This window comes from Hippocampus comes, unplaced genomic scaffold (genome assembly GCF_001891065.2).
Source record: "Hippocampus comes isolate QL1 unplaced genomic scaffold, H_comes_QL1_v1.1 scaffold18, whole genome shotgun sequence".
NCBI lineage: Eukaryota > Metazoa > Chordata > Actinopteri > Syngnathiformes > Syngnathidae > Hippocampus > Hippocampus comes.
Window position 1 is genome coordinate 96,501 of NW_017805014.1, and position 13,527 is coordinate 110,027.

Genomic DNA, 13,527 nt, shown 5'->3' on the forward strand with positions numbered 1-13,527 from the left:
TCTATCTATCTATCTATCTATCTATCTATCTATCTATCTATCTATCTATCTATCTATCTATCTATCTATCTATCTATCTATCTATCTATCTATCTATCTATCTATCTATCTATCTATCTATCTATCTATCTATCTATCTATCTATCTATCTATCTATCTATCTATCTATCTATCTATCTATCTATCTATCTATCTATCTATCTATCTATCTATCTATCTATCTAGCTATCTATCTATCTATCTATCTATCTATCTATCTATCTATCTATCTATCTATCTATCTATCTATCTATCTGTCTGTCTGTCTGTCTGTCTGTCTGTCTGTCTGTCTGTCTGTCTAGCTATCTATTCATCTATCTATGCTAAGCTAATAATAAGTACAGTTTGTTACTATGACGATAAAGAGTGTCTGCCTGTCACTTTCCAATAATCCCACTCTGGCAGGAGAGTTTGAGGGACCGAACGTAGACTTTTCAGCGATGGCTCTCCTCCTCCTCTTCTCCGCCGCTATCTCCTCCCGCATCTCCCACCGCCGCTCGTTGGCGGCACACACAGCCGGGAGCGGAGCTAATTAAATGCTTCTAAGTGAGTCGCCTCGCCTGCCATCTCAGCCTCGGCAAAAGGTCATCCGACTCACAGGCATGAGGCAGACATTTCTCATCACTGTTTTCCTTATGAGAAATTTAGCAGATTGTTAATTATCAGATTACAAGTTTGCCTTTCTAAAGGCCAGCGCAAACCCCCCTTCTCCGCCCCCCTCAAGTCAGAGGAGAGAGAGAGAGAGAGAGAGAGAGAGAGAGAGAGAGAGAGAGAGAGAAAGAGAGAGTTTGTGTACCAAATGAAGACAGCGTTCAGCTTTCAGGCGTCTCCTTCCTTTCGCTTTAGTTGAGTCAGGGCTATGATTTGCTATCATCGAGGAAAAGCGAGATAAGCAGGGGAGAGGAGCTCTTAATGTCTGACGCTGACCTCCACGCTTCTGTCAGCTGCCATCAGCCCCGAGCATGCGCACCTTCCACCTCTGCGTCGGCTCATTGGCTCAACATGCAGCACAAACACAGTGCAGCTCAGATCCACACTCCTCTCCTGATGCATTGCAGCATAAACACAATAAAAACAAACAACAACAACAACAATAACATATTTTTAGAGAAATATCTCTTTCAGTCAGTTGCATGTGTAGCTCAGGAAGTGGCCAGTTGAGCGGAGGCTTTTACTGACAACAGAGGCCATTTCATGAGCTGATCTCATTCAAAGCGGCAATGTGAGAAGGAGTGCAGCCGCAAATGACACACTGCTACGACAGGCCTTGCGACTGTGTTCTGTTTTTTTTTTTTTTTCCCATCTCTATCGTCAGTGTCACTCCATCGTTGCAAATGAGCTGCGGGACGCTTGAAATCTATTTTGAGCAGTTGACCCCGCACTGCCCCGCAGCTCCACTTCATGTCTGTCTATCAATATATAGATTTAAAGTACACCTAAAGGAGCTGTGATTTACATGCGTGTGCACTTATTGACAGGTTAGCAAGGAAAATGAGAGAACTGTTCAATCAGCGAGCGTATGATCGCGGCGCTGACTTCTATCCATCCGTTTTCCGATCTGCTTTATCCTTACAAGAGTTTTGCAAAGCCGCAAAAAAACCCAAACCAAGACAAAACAAAAAAAAACCCGAAAAGGAATAGGAATAGATCAAATTACTTTCGAATGTCGTCCTGGTTTAAAGGTGGAGATGGCACGTATTCACAAAGATAAATACTGAGCCTTAAAAAAACAGAACAAAAAAAAAAAACCCAACAAGTTCCATGGCAGGCTTTTCAAGATTGAGTGGACATTGTGAGGATTGAATCTGTGCTTGTTTTAACCCAAGAAAGGAATATTTATTTCTTCTGCACTTCCAGCGAGGCAACAAGTAGTGACTACCCAAAACTATCTATCTCTATGGAGCACAAGAGGATGTCCGTGACTAATAACCATCTCTGGTGAGTTGCGTGTATTTCATTTCAATTAGTTTAGGTTAGATAACTATTGATTGTGAGCCGCTGAAAGGATTCAGGAGCGGCTTGGAATTAGCATCATTTCATCTTGACAAGTACGCTTATCACCTCTTTTTTGTTGTTGTTGTTTTTAATTGATTAGAAGTGCCCACCCCCAAAATAATCAAACTCTATACAGTCAGTGTATAGTCACAGTACATTACGAATACGTCACGCTAGTAGCAACCGTGGCCAACGTTGTCTTGTTTACAGTACGCGAACTGCTATCATGTTGTTGCTGGATATGCTTTTTCTGTGACAATTTGTCATGACATACTTTCATAAGGCCTTCATGAATGGCGAAGTGAGGCTACACTCAAGTCTTGCTAGCAGTTTTGATACTGTAAACTCCCGATTTATTGGACTCCTTATATATTTGCGGTTCTCTGACCCCAGCCTGCATTTCGTAACATTCCGTGTTACAGTAACAACACATTTTAAGTAGCGCCACCAACCTAGCAGCTGTGGCTAATGTTGGCTTGTTTAAAGCTAGCTTTATGATTGCTAGCACTGCTATTTTGTTGAAGATGGACATGCATTTTCCGCGGACAATTTATCATTACACGCGTTCAGAATACCCTCAAGAATGGCCATGTTTGGGGAATGGCAAACGAGGGGTTTGCGAAGGAAAGCTACGTTCCAATCTTGCTTTTAGTTTCAACACTGTAAACTCATCATTTATTGTAATGCTGATTTCCTGCCCTCTGACCTCAACCCGCGTTGGTCATTTGTAACTAATGTGCAGAAGAAGTTATTTGTGCGGTTGCCCGAGGCAGCGCTATCTGTCCAAACAACCCGCTGCAGGTCCAAATAAGTCAATTAACGGGACGAGAGCAACAAATGGACAAAGAGATGAATGCTCTCCTCTGAGGGACACACACACACACACACACACACACATGCACAAGCCTAATTTGAGGTAATAAAAGACCCCGTCAAGCGTGACCCCTGCTGCGGAATGGAGGGTCGATGGATTGTCTGACTGGTCTGTGCAATTTCGAGTCAATTGCTCACAGGTGCAAAGATCTCATCGGGTGATGTACACAAGCTGGCTCAGGGGGGGGGCGTCACAAAGAATTCTTGACGCTTAATGTTCATTTTCCAATCTTTTTGCGCTTGGTGGAACTCAAATATCAACTTGCAACCGCTTTTGTGTGACTGTTGCTCCCTCTTGTCTGTGATTTTTTTTTGGAAGAGGGGGATTAAGGGCAATGGCCGGAGCACTCCCAGCGTTGGTTGTGTGATCCGATTTGTGGCAGAGGGCAGCCAATTATAACCATCACGTCACTTTGCTCAAGACTGCGGCTGCCTGCCTGCAGGAGCGAGAGGCTGAGGAGGAAACTTCAATCCATTCAAGGCCATCCCCGGCAGCATACGAGTGGCTCACAGCGACTTTGATGTGAGGACAACAGCGTCTCCGCCGTTGCCATGGGGATGCTGCATCACCTACACTTGAGCTCTACAAATTCTCGTTCTCCAAACCACGACGCAAACTTTGACGAGAGGGTGGAAGAACGCCGACGCCGCTCTTTGGCCGTTCTTCCATAAAATCTGTGCCCATTTTTCCCCATTTCCCGCACTGAAGCTAATTTCCTCTGCATGCTTCCTTCATTAGCGCCCATAAGCTCCGGCGAATAAGATAATTGAGGGCTTCTTAAGATTTTCTAGGTGACATTGAGAGGGAGATTGGCTTCACTGTGTGGGTATAGGCCTTGCATAATATTTAATGACCACTCGTGCTCCTCGCTCCACACCCGCGCACACACACCACTGGCTGCGGTGTCAGTATTAATTAATTCCCACTTTGTGGGGAGCTGCATATGCACTCGTGTGTCTGTGTGGGGCTCTAACTTGACTGGAAGAAGCAGGGGGCGTCTTGTCTGCTTGCGTTCGGGCCGTGCGCGTGAGCCATGAGCACGCGCGCATCCCCGAGCGGCGGCCGGACAGCTTGATTAGCTCGCTACGCGGCCGGAATAACCTTGAATAACCTTTTGGTGCACCTTTTTTTTTTTATTCTCCTTCAGTACGAGAGGAAGACATTATGGGGAGTGTTGTGGAAAATTCTCACCGAGACAAGTGTCTTTTGAGCAAATCCTCCCATCTGTAGAGTGATGGATCGTCTGCTATATTAAAAAAAAAAAAAAAAAAAAAAAAAAAAAAAAAAGGCCACACCGAACCACCGTTCCGCATGTCATCTTTTCCACTCGCTCCCGATTAGCACCTGAACATATCTCTTGGCGAGAAAATTAAGTATTGATCTATTTTGCTTCTCTTGGTTCCAACCTGCCATCCCATCCTAACACAGTTTCAGGTTTTTGACGCCACGAGCTGATGGAATTTCAAATGGGAGTTAGAGAGATGTTAACCATGAGGAGAAAATGTGGAACAATGACAGCCTTTAATGCAGCGGTCCCAAGATGGCATTTATTTTCTGCTCAGTGCCGGCGAAGTGTGATACGAGCTGTTTCAGAAAAGTTCCAGAACTGGTGTCACAAACGAAATACATCAATGCCTTGAAGGCCTGCTAGTCTAGACTGAAAAAAGCTATTGGCAACATTCGCGTGGATAGTTGCGATTTTTGAACACCTTAAGCAGAAAATATAACAGTACACCCAAGCATATATTCTTTATCCTCGATGAAAAATGACTATCATTGATGTCTGCATGGCTGTGCTATACTGCCTCCCGGTGGCCAAAATGGGCAACAAAAGGGGAAGCAAAATCAAATTGCGGATGCACAGATGCTTAAATTCTTTACAATCTCTTGTGCTATTTTTTTTCTTATCACAAAACACAAATGCAAAAATGTAGCTTTTTTGGGTGGGTGCTCGTGTGACCCGCTAAAAAGAGCAGCAACAAATACAGCTCATTTACATTTGAATCACATGCCCCCCCACCCTCCTCCACTCTGGTTTCTTTTTGGCGAGAATCGACTTTGGGCTGCGACGGCCTCAGCGGCGAAGGCGCAGAGTGTTTGTGACGGGCCGCGATGGCGTCGGCTCGCTGCTGTCGCGGAGAATTACTTGACATTCTGGCGAATGAAAAGGCTGCCCCGCTCGCTGCCTTGTGTGAGAAAGGCCATCGCGAACCACCCACAAGAGATCAATGGCACACTGATGATGACGTTGAAGAAGCGTAATTCAAATGTTTGAGGGCCCCAAATCTATTCTAATCTGACAATTTCTGTTCTCCGCTCACGGGCGTAACAAGTTGACGCTCAATGCCATCAATCCTTTTTTTTTTTTTTTTTTTGGAGCGGGGAGCAGTAGCAGCTCAATAAGTGTTGCATTGCACCATGCGGCTATCATGACTTATGGTGCCTTGCAAGATAAAGCAACAATTTGACCTTTGTTTTTATCCATCATTTGCACTCGCGGGGGAAAAAAAGAAACACAAACAACACCCGAGCCTTTGTTTCAGGTACTACCTTTTTTGTCCATAAAATCCCGCTGAACTTTCACACATCATAAACGACCACAATGAAGCCGGTGCCATTTTGTAAGCTTGGCAAAATAAAGAAATAAAAAAGACGCACATTAAAAGACGGCAGCAGAACAGATGGGATGTTGTGCTCTGTTGACAAAGGCTGGACTCGGTCCATTTATGCAGTCCACTAAGGATTGTGCGGCGGGGAGAACGAGCAAACGGTGACTGGATGAGATGCTACCGTCCAATTACTCAGCATCAGGCAGAGCCTCTCCCACGGCAAGGCTGACTCTATTTGAAGAATTTCAACAGGGCAACTCGCAAATGCGCTTTCATTTGCAGTGGCGGCAAGGAGCCATGATTGAATGCCATTTTAATGAGCTTTCCCAATGAGGTGCCACCTGTTTTATCCAGATAATTGGATGATTGGCCACCCTTAAACGACCCAGGCTTGGCAACTGACTCCTTTCCTTCCCGTCACGTTACAATCTCTGGATACTGAAAAATGGCTCTGCCGCTGTAAATTATTCCGTCGTCCACAAACACGCACTCAGGTGAGGCTTTTTTTTTTTCCTTCCCTCTGTTGGTTGGTGGTTGCCATGGTTGCGGCGCACGCTCCCGTGGCTCCTCGTTGCCTGCCTGCTAACTCCACTTCATTTTGCCATAATAGGTCCCAATCAGAGCAAATTAAGAAATTTAGCGCTTGCTGATGATACTTTGCCACCGTCATAATGTACCGGAGATCACACTGACAGTGAACTACCGACTGCACGGACTGATATGATTGCCTTCATTTCGCATTGCTGTCTCGCCAAGTAGACCCGAATATGACGGCCTGCATGGCAAATATAGATAAGTGCAGAATTTCTATTGCACGACAGGAGGGACTCAAAACCCAAGTACAGGTTAGAGTAGTGAAGTGGATCCTTTCCTTTTGGAACGCTCTCCAAATATTTTAAATCACATCACACCACGATTTTTAAAATAAAATAGCTTGCACTCCTGACTTGTGCCTTTAGCACCTTAACAGTGTGGTGACAGATTAATGGAATAAATGAGCCCTTAATTCCATCAAAGACTTCTCCAGAAGCACCCCCCCCACACATCCTTAATCTGCCTGTAATTACACACACAAAAAAACACAAAGTTGACCTCATGAAAACAAAACCCACCCACTACCTTCTTCAGCCCTTGAGACAATTGATTTGAGGTTACTAAAGACGCTTTGTCTACTCTATCTATCGAGCTAGCTAGTTAGCTAACCGGCTAGGTGGCTAGCTAATTGGCTAGCTGACTAGCTAACCAGCTAGCTGGCTGGCTGGCTTACTTGAAAAGTGTGTGTGTGTGTGTGTGTGTGTGTGTGTGTGTGTGTGTGTGTGTGTGTGTGTGTGTGTGTGTGTGTGTATCTATATGTAGCTGGAGCCTATCTCAGGTGACTCCGAGCGGAAGGCAGACCACACCCTGAAATGGTTGCCAGTCACTCGCAGGCCACATATAGAGAAACACAACCATTCACACCCACATCCACACCGCCACTGGATGGGAACCGATCCCACGCTGCCCGCACAGAAGTCAAGCAAGTGTACCACTACACCATCAGCGACACGAGGGGTTGCTCATGATGCTTTGTCTACTCGAAGATATTGTTTCCTTACATATGAAAACCTGATGTTCCCAGTGCACCACACCCATTAAATGGCAGCAAAGTGCACCAAACTGAGTGGGAAAATCTGTATTTGGACTGAACTGATCAGTTTCAGTCGAAAATGTCCAAGCATTGAATACACTTTTATGACTGGCGTGACGTATAGCAGCACTCACACATGTTTGATCGAGCTCATAAATGTCTCGCACAGGATCGCTGTTGAACATAAATCCGAAACGGCACAGGTAAGCTGAGGAGAAGGAGACGCAGGTGTTTTGTCCTGCTAAAGGGGCAAACACCAAGGCCAGTAAATAATATAGTAAATACTGACGCTTTTATTCCCCAACACTCCCATCTGTCTGGCCTAGGGAGGAGAAATAAATACCGTTGGAGTGGAGGAGCGAGCGAGTGAGGGAGGTGGCGATGGATCATCCAGCAGGGCCTCCAGCAGATGAAAAATGCAGATTTTGAGACAAGAGGAACATCAGTTTGAATTGCGAGGCCTCCCGGGAGAGTCTGGCATTAGCAAAACCACCTCTCTGTATGCAAGCAACTGTTCTTGCCGCTGCAGGCGGGTGCTTGGGACGGCCGCGGCACTCAAAGGGGGACTATTTTCCACAAGATTCCGAGGGGTGGGGGTGTGTAAATGTTCAATTGGTGTTATTGCGCTGTTGCAATGTGAAAGACTTGCGGCACCGGGATGAGCTCGTTGCCAGTCGCGTTCTTGGAACCAATCGAAACTTGTGATGGATGTGGGAAGTGGGCGCACAGTGAATGGGTTTTTCAAAAGACATAATACTTGTATGGCTATATCTATCTTTCTAGATAATATGCAGCTTTCATTCCTGGATGCAGCAGCCTCTCCTAACTTTTTTTCGTGAACATATTCCTCCATGTTGGCTTTCTCAGTTGCTGTCCATTAATCGTGTAGTAGCGTATGTCCACTTAACGAGCGGGCTATTAGCCTTGGCGGAAGCCTCCGTTTTCCACGCTGGCTTTTTTTTTTTTTTTTACATCAGTCTGCGCTTGATCTCGAGCGTGCCACCGTTGGTAATGAAGCAAGGCAGCAGGCAATCTGCTTTGAGGCAAATTTCTCGGCCTATTCCCCTCTTTGAATTTGAAATGCTTTGAATATAACCCGGTGCCGCTGAATATATTAGTCCAGGCTGAAAATGTGCAGGGCATTTTTTTGAAAGGCTAAAAATACAGGTAATGATGGTTAAAGATAAAATGAAAGTCCAATGCGCGTGGAATCAAGATTGGATCCAAACTCGGGGAGCAGTCACCGTGGTAAAAAGGGGAAAAACCCACAATGGGCCACAAAATAATGCAAAAACGTCCCCTCTGTGAATAACTGGTTTTATTTTTGGGGCTGCTTTGCTACATCTGGCACTGGGCTTCATGAATCATGAGTTTGTTTGTCCACTCCAATGCTTTCCATTTGATACCCAACAATGTGTTCTTCAATGTGAAGAAAAGGTCGGACTTGTGCGATTGTGCTCTTGACTCTTCATCAAAACTTTGCTCCCTGGCAACCTCGTCGCCAGGCAACACGCGCGAGGTTCACCAAAGGGGAGAGAGCCTCTTCTGAAAGTCTCCTCTTAACATCCACTTTGTTAACTCTATTCTAAGCCAAAATGACGCTGTTAGAGAGAGAGAAAAAGAGAGACATCAAAAGCGAGCAATAGTTTTGTGATAGATCCGCCTGCACCGGGAGAGGTCACGCCGACCACCACATCTCGCTTGCTTGCCATACACGGGTACTTAGAGGACTTGAAGAGTCTTGGTTTTAAAGCTCTTACACTGCAGAGCTCCAATTACGCATTGATGCCTGCTCACTGCCGGGCAATCAACACTCCATTAGCTTGACGCGCATATGACACACACACACACACACACACACACACACACACACACACACACACACACACACACACACACACACACACACACACACACACACACACACCCACACGCACACACACCCACCACCGCAGGTATGTGAGATGCAGGAATAAGTACAGGCTCCCCTCCCTTTGCTGCCGGCAAGCACAATTCTGGAGGGAACACAAATCACGACTGACTGCTGCAGCAGCTTTTTTTTTTCCCCTCTCTCTTCGTATCCTCTTCCTTTTCTCTATCTCTTCAGAGTCCTTAAATTCATACCCCATCTCAACTTCCCAAAGGGTAATTTTCCCTTCTTTTTTTTCTCTTATTATCATATTCCTGCACAGGAAAATGATCATGTCATACTCAGCCTGAGGTTGAGAGTAAATGTGTTATTCATGACCGCAGGCGTTTTCTATCAGGTTAAGTGGAAAATCTGCCACCAGTAGGTGGCAGAAATGAGCGCACGCAAAACATGCTAATGAGCGAAGAGCAAAACATGCTAATGAGCGAAGACGGTCGCAAACGCAAAGCGGAATGAGCGAATGTTGTCGTTGTGATTTGAAGAAAAGCAACGCTGTGCATCGCGGCTCGCAGTCTTCCATCTTGCCGCATCTTTTCGTCTCCTTGAAGCGCGCAGGCATTTCTCATGGTGCTTAGCCTTCAACATGTTTTGAGGAAAAGGTGAATCCTCACCTCCAAATGAGCCGTGATTCATGCCGGTGACTAACAAAGGACTAAAATGGAATGCTTATAATCTGAACGCTGCACTTTTTCTTTTGAAGTTCCGAAAATAGAAGCCGCTCTTATCGCGCCACTTACTGCAACTGTAGCGACGCCACTCGAGTGAAGCGCACCTCAGCAGTCGATAGTCCGCTGCCCTCTGCTGTGCGTGCGTGCGTAAGCGCGAACATGTGCGCACGCACGCGCGTCTTTTGGTTTCAACCAATCAGCGCTGACACAACCGACGTCACAGATCAAAGAAGCTTTGAACGACAACAGCTAAGTTAGCCTAGCCGACACGACGCTCGAATCCAGACAGGATGCGTTTCTCTGACAATCTCTGTGTTTCCCTTTTTGGCCAAATATGTATTTTTTACGACAACAACTGTCTTGTCCACGGCGTCTTTTTTCGTTCCACTGGGGTTCAGCAAGTGTGTGTTCAAAATCTCTTTAGAACCACCGATGGTACGAATAGGGCGGAGCTAGGAAATGGGAGGAGATAACATCCCGATCAAAAACAAAAGCAAACTGTTGACTCCAACATGCCCCTGTGGGATCTGTCATTCCAATGACGTTGACGGTTTGACCCACTGACACACAACGGCGACACACTTCGCGACAATTTCCACAACGAGGACCACACGCACTTGCGCACATTCCGCACAAGCTCCACTTTTTTTTTGCCGAGACTTTCACAGCCAACACGTGGTGCAGCAGGGGGTGCCACTTGCTTCCCGGCTCATCAAGACTCGTAAAGCGCCGACATCGCCGCATGCGGCGCCGCATTTCAAAGTGGCTGATGCGTCTCGCCCCCCCACCGCGCCCACCCCCTTCCAAAATATCCAAATGCCACAACAAACTCTTTGCAAATGCACCCTTACCCCGTCCTTACTATTCCTGTCACCGATTCCTTTGATTCCAACTTGTTTTTGCTTTTTCCTAAGGACGACCAGACAAATATAATGGAATGGAATCGAAATTTGTCAGTGCACATGTCATGAGTACAGAGCGAGGAAATTCACTTTCCAGTCATAAGCCGTCCAGGAGACGTATAAAAACAATGACCACCAGAGGGAGACGGAATGGAAAGCCTGACGGGTTGCCAGGCGATGCCTTGATTAGATGAAAGAGAAACACAAGGAAGGTGAATTTTGGCCTGCCACGACCATTATGAGGCAGAGAAATGCCCACGCGTTGGAAATTTGACAAGTTTAGGCAGCTTACACTCAAACACAGGATGTATACCGTATGTCTGGCATAGGCAGAGAATGTGTTGCGGTAGATTGTAGAAAGTGCGAGAAAGAATGACAAACGCCGTGTAAAAAAAGCAACAGACCTTCAACTTGAGCCATCTGGTGAGCCAGTAATCAGTTTATTAGCATTCCAGTCCCCAAACAGTAGGTAGATACACTTTTTTTTTAGTGGTACAGCATGCTTGCGGGACTCAGGTGTGAGAAGCAGGCTCTCTGTTCATGTTGGCTGGTCGAGCGCTGACAAGAAACACCGTTGCAATGTTTTTAAATGATCACATATTCAGCGCTTGTGTTGTCATGGCTCAAAAAGCTCCTGTGGACAGAAAACAATTCGCGAATCCACTCGGCTTTGCGAGCATGGCTTTCTTTTGACATTTAAAGACGCCATCGTGTTCTTTAATGGGCTGCAATTCTCCCCGCCAGACCGCCACGATCCACGCGCTTAATGTGACGTATGATAATGACTTTTTTGTGCACTCTTCCCTCACTTGACATATGTCTCTGTCATGCGGCGATAAATACAGACGCTTTCTCGGCCAGATTGATTTGTTTTATTCAGTGATTTCTCGGTTGAAGTAGAACAGCTAAAACCTATGTTGGCACTTAAAGTGTGTTTTGCTTTTGTTGAACGACGGGAACAAGCAGTTAATTTTCAACAATGTTGCCGTGATGGATGACCTTTTCCTTGAACAGCAATTTTGGACTGACACATGGCATAAATGTCTCTTCTGAAAAAGACCAATTTAGATTTGAGCAATGTTGGCCACTATCAACCAGTGTCAAACATTTTTATGCAAGCTTTAAGAAAAACTAGTTTTTAATCAACTCAGTGACTTTTTAGCCACATCTACTATTGGTAAAAAGTATCAGTCTGTTTTTTTCATGCAAGCCATAGAACAAAGACTGCCCTTGTTGAGATTTGAAATCATTTTAGATGTCACTTGATTGCCATAAATTAACGGCATTGATACTGCTCGATCTAAGTGCTGCTTTTGTAATGGAGGACTATGCCTATTTTGAAATAGACTCAAACATTTGGCTGTACACAAATATTTTTTATCCGACCTCACTGAGAGAAATGTAATGAAGTTTAGATATAATGCTTCTTGAAAGTCTATGAATGAACATGCGGTGTGCCGCAGGGTTCAATTTTAGGTCATTTATTGTTTGCTTTATAGATGCTCCCATTTGGCAACATGGTGGTCAACTGGTGAGCTCGTTCGCCTCACACTGCAGAGGTCATGGGTTTGATTTCGGCTTTGGCCTTCCTGTGTGGAGTTTGCATGTTATCCAAGTGCCTGTGTGGGTTTTTCTCCGGGTGCTCCCAATTTCTAAAAACATGCACAGTAGGTCAATTGATCACTCTGAATTGTCCATCGGTGTGATTGTGAGTGTTTGTGTGCCCTGTGATTGGCTGGCAACCAGTTGAGGGGGTACCTCGCCTACTGCCCGAAGAAGGCTGGGATAGGCTCCAGCATGTCTACGACCCTTTTAGCCCCTCCCATAAATGGTGAGCCACAGGCGGGAGCATATTACACCAATTTTAAAATCTCTGCATTGGCTCTTTGTGTATTTCAGGATTGATGAAAAGGTAATATTCCTGTTTTTTAATTTTAAGAACATTATGGCTCTTTGCTCATCACACTCCCAAGCAGAATTTGTGGGAAAGAGAGCAGTAATTGTGCTTGCTGAAACACGCAGCAAATGACGGACGAGAAAAAGGCGCTGGCGCTTGTCATTTATACATCGAGCAGTTACTGGAGCCCGTGTTTGATGCCTGCGCTGCCTTTCATTTTTTTTTTTCCCTGGACGGGGGGGCTTTCATGTGCAAACATTCGCTGGTGCGTCTGAGTGCCAAGCTCGCAAAGTAAAGTCAGTTTAGATACGCGAGCGTGGCAGCGAACATCAGAAACAGATGCTTGGAGTGCTTTTGGTGTCTCCTTAAGTGGTTTGTTTTCAACAGGAAAAGGTGTTAAAAGGATGATGCCGGGCCCAATGTGGGCTCCCTGCATTGCACTATTTCCCAACATCATTCTTTCTCTTTTGCCTTATTTCCGCACAGCAAAATGAATACCCACGAAGAGAAACCTTGTTTGTATTTTTTTTTTCCCACAACACATGTATTTATCAGATGAGATTTATCTTTGATAGTCCTAAACACACAAGCTGGGTGCTCTCGTTCTACTTTTACCATGTACACACACACACACACACACACACACACACACACACACACACACACACACACACACACACACACCCACACACACACACACACCACACACACACACACCCACACACAAACACACACACACGCACACACACACACACACACACACACAGAAGGCAACGTGTGAACAAATGGTCAAATAAAGCAAAGGACGGACTGATGGACTGTCTTCATTTTGTTCCAGTCAGTCTGGAGACCACTGGGAGGCATCATGGCAGTTTTAAATCAGCGTCATCCATTCTCCGTGCCGCTGCAAAGACCCTTTGCTTCCATTTTTATTGTATTTCTCTCTTTGTGGCGACTGTAGAGCACTATACTAATATATATATATA

At 45.5% G+C, this 13,527-nt stretch overlaps 1 long non-coding RNA gene across 1 annotated transcript in view; it reads left to right on the forward strand.

Moving 5' to 3' along the window:
- The window catches only part of LOC109511859 (uncharacterized), a 24,443-nt gene that overhangs the window by 6,498 nt on the left and 4,418 nt on the right, over window positions 1–13,527 (forward strand). The window contains exon 2 of the long non-coding RNA XR_002167407.1: window positions 6,368–6,371. This is a non-coding gene — a long non-coding RNA (uncharacterized LOC109511859). The remainder of the gene's footprint in view (window positions 1–6,367; window positions 6,372–13,527) is intronic.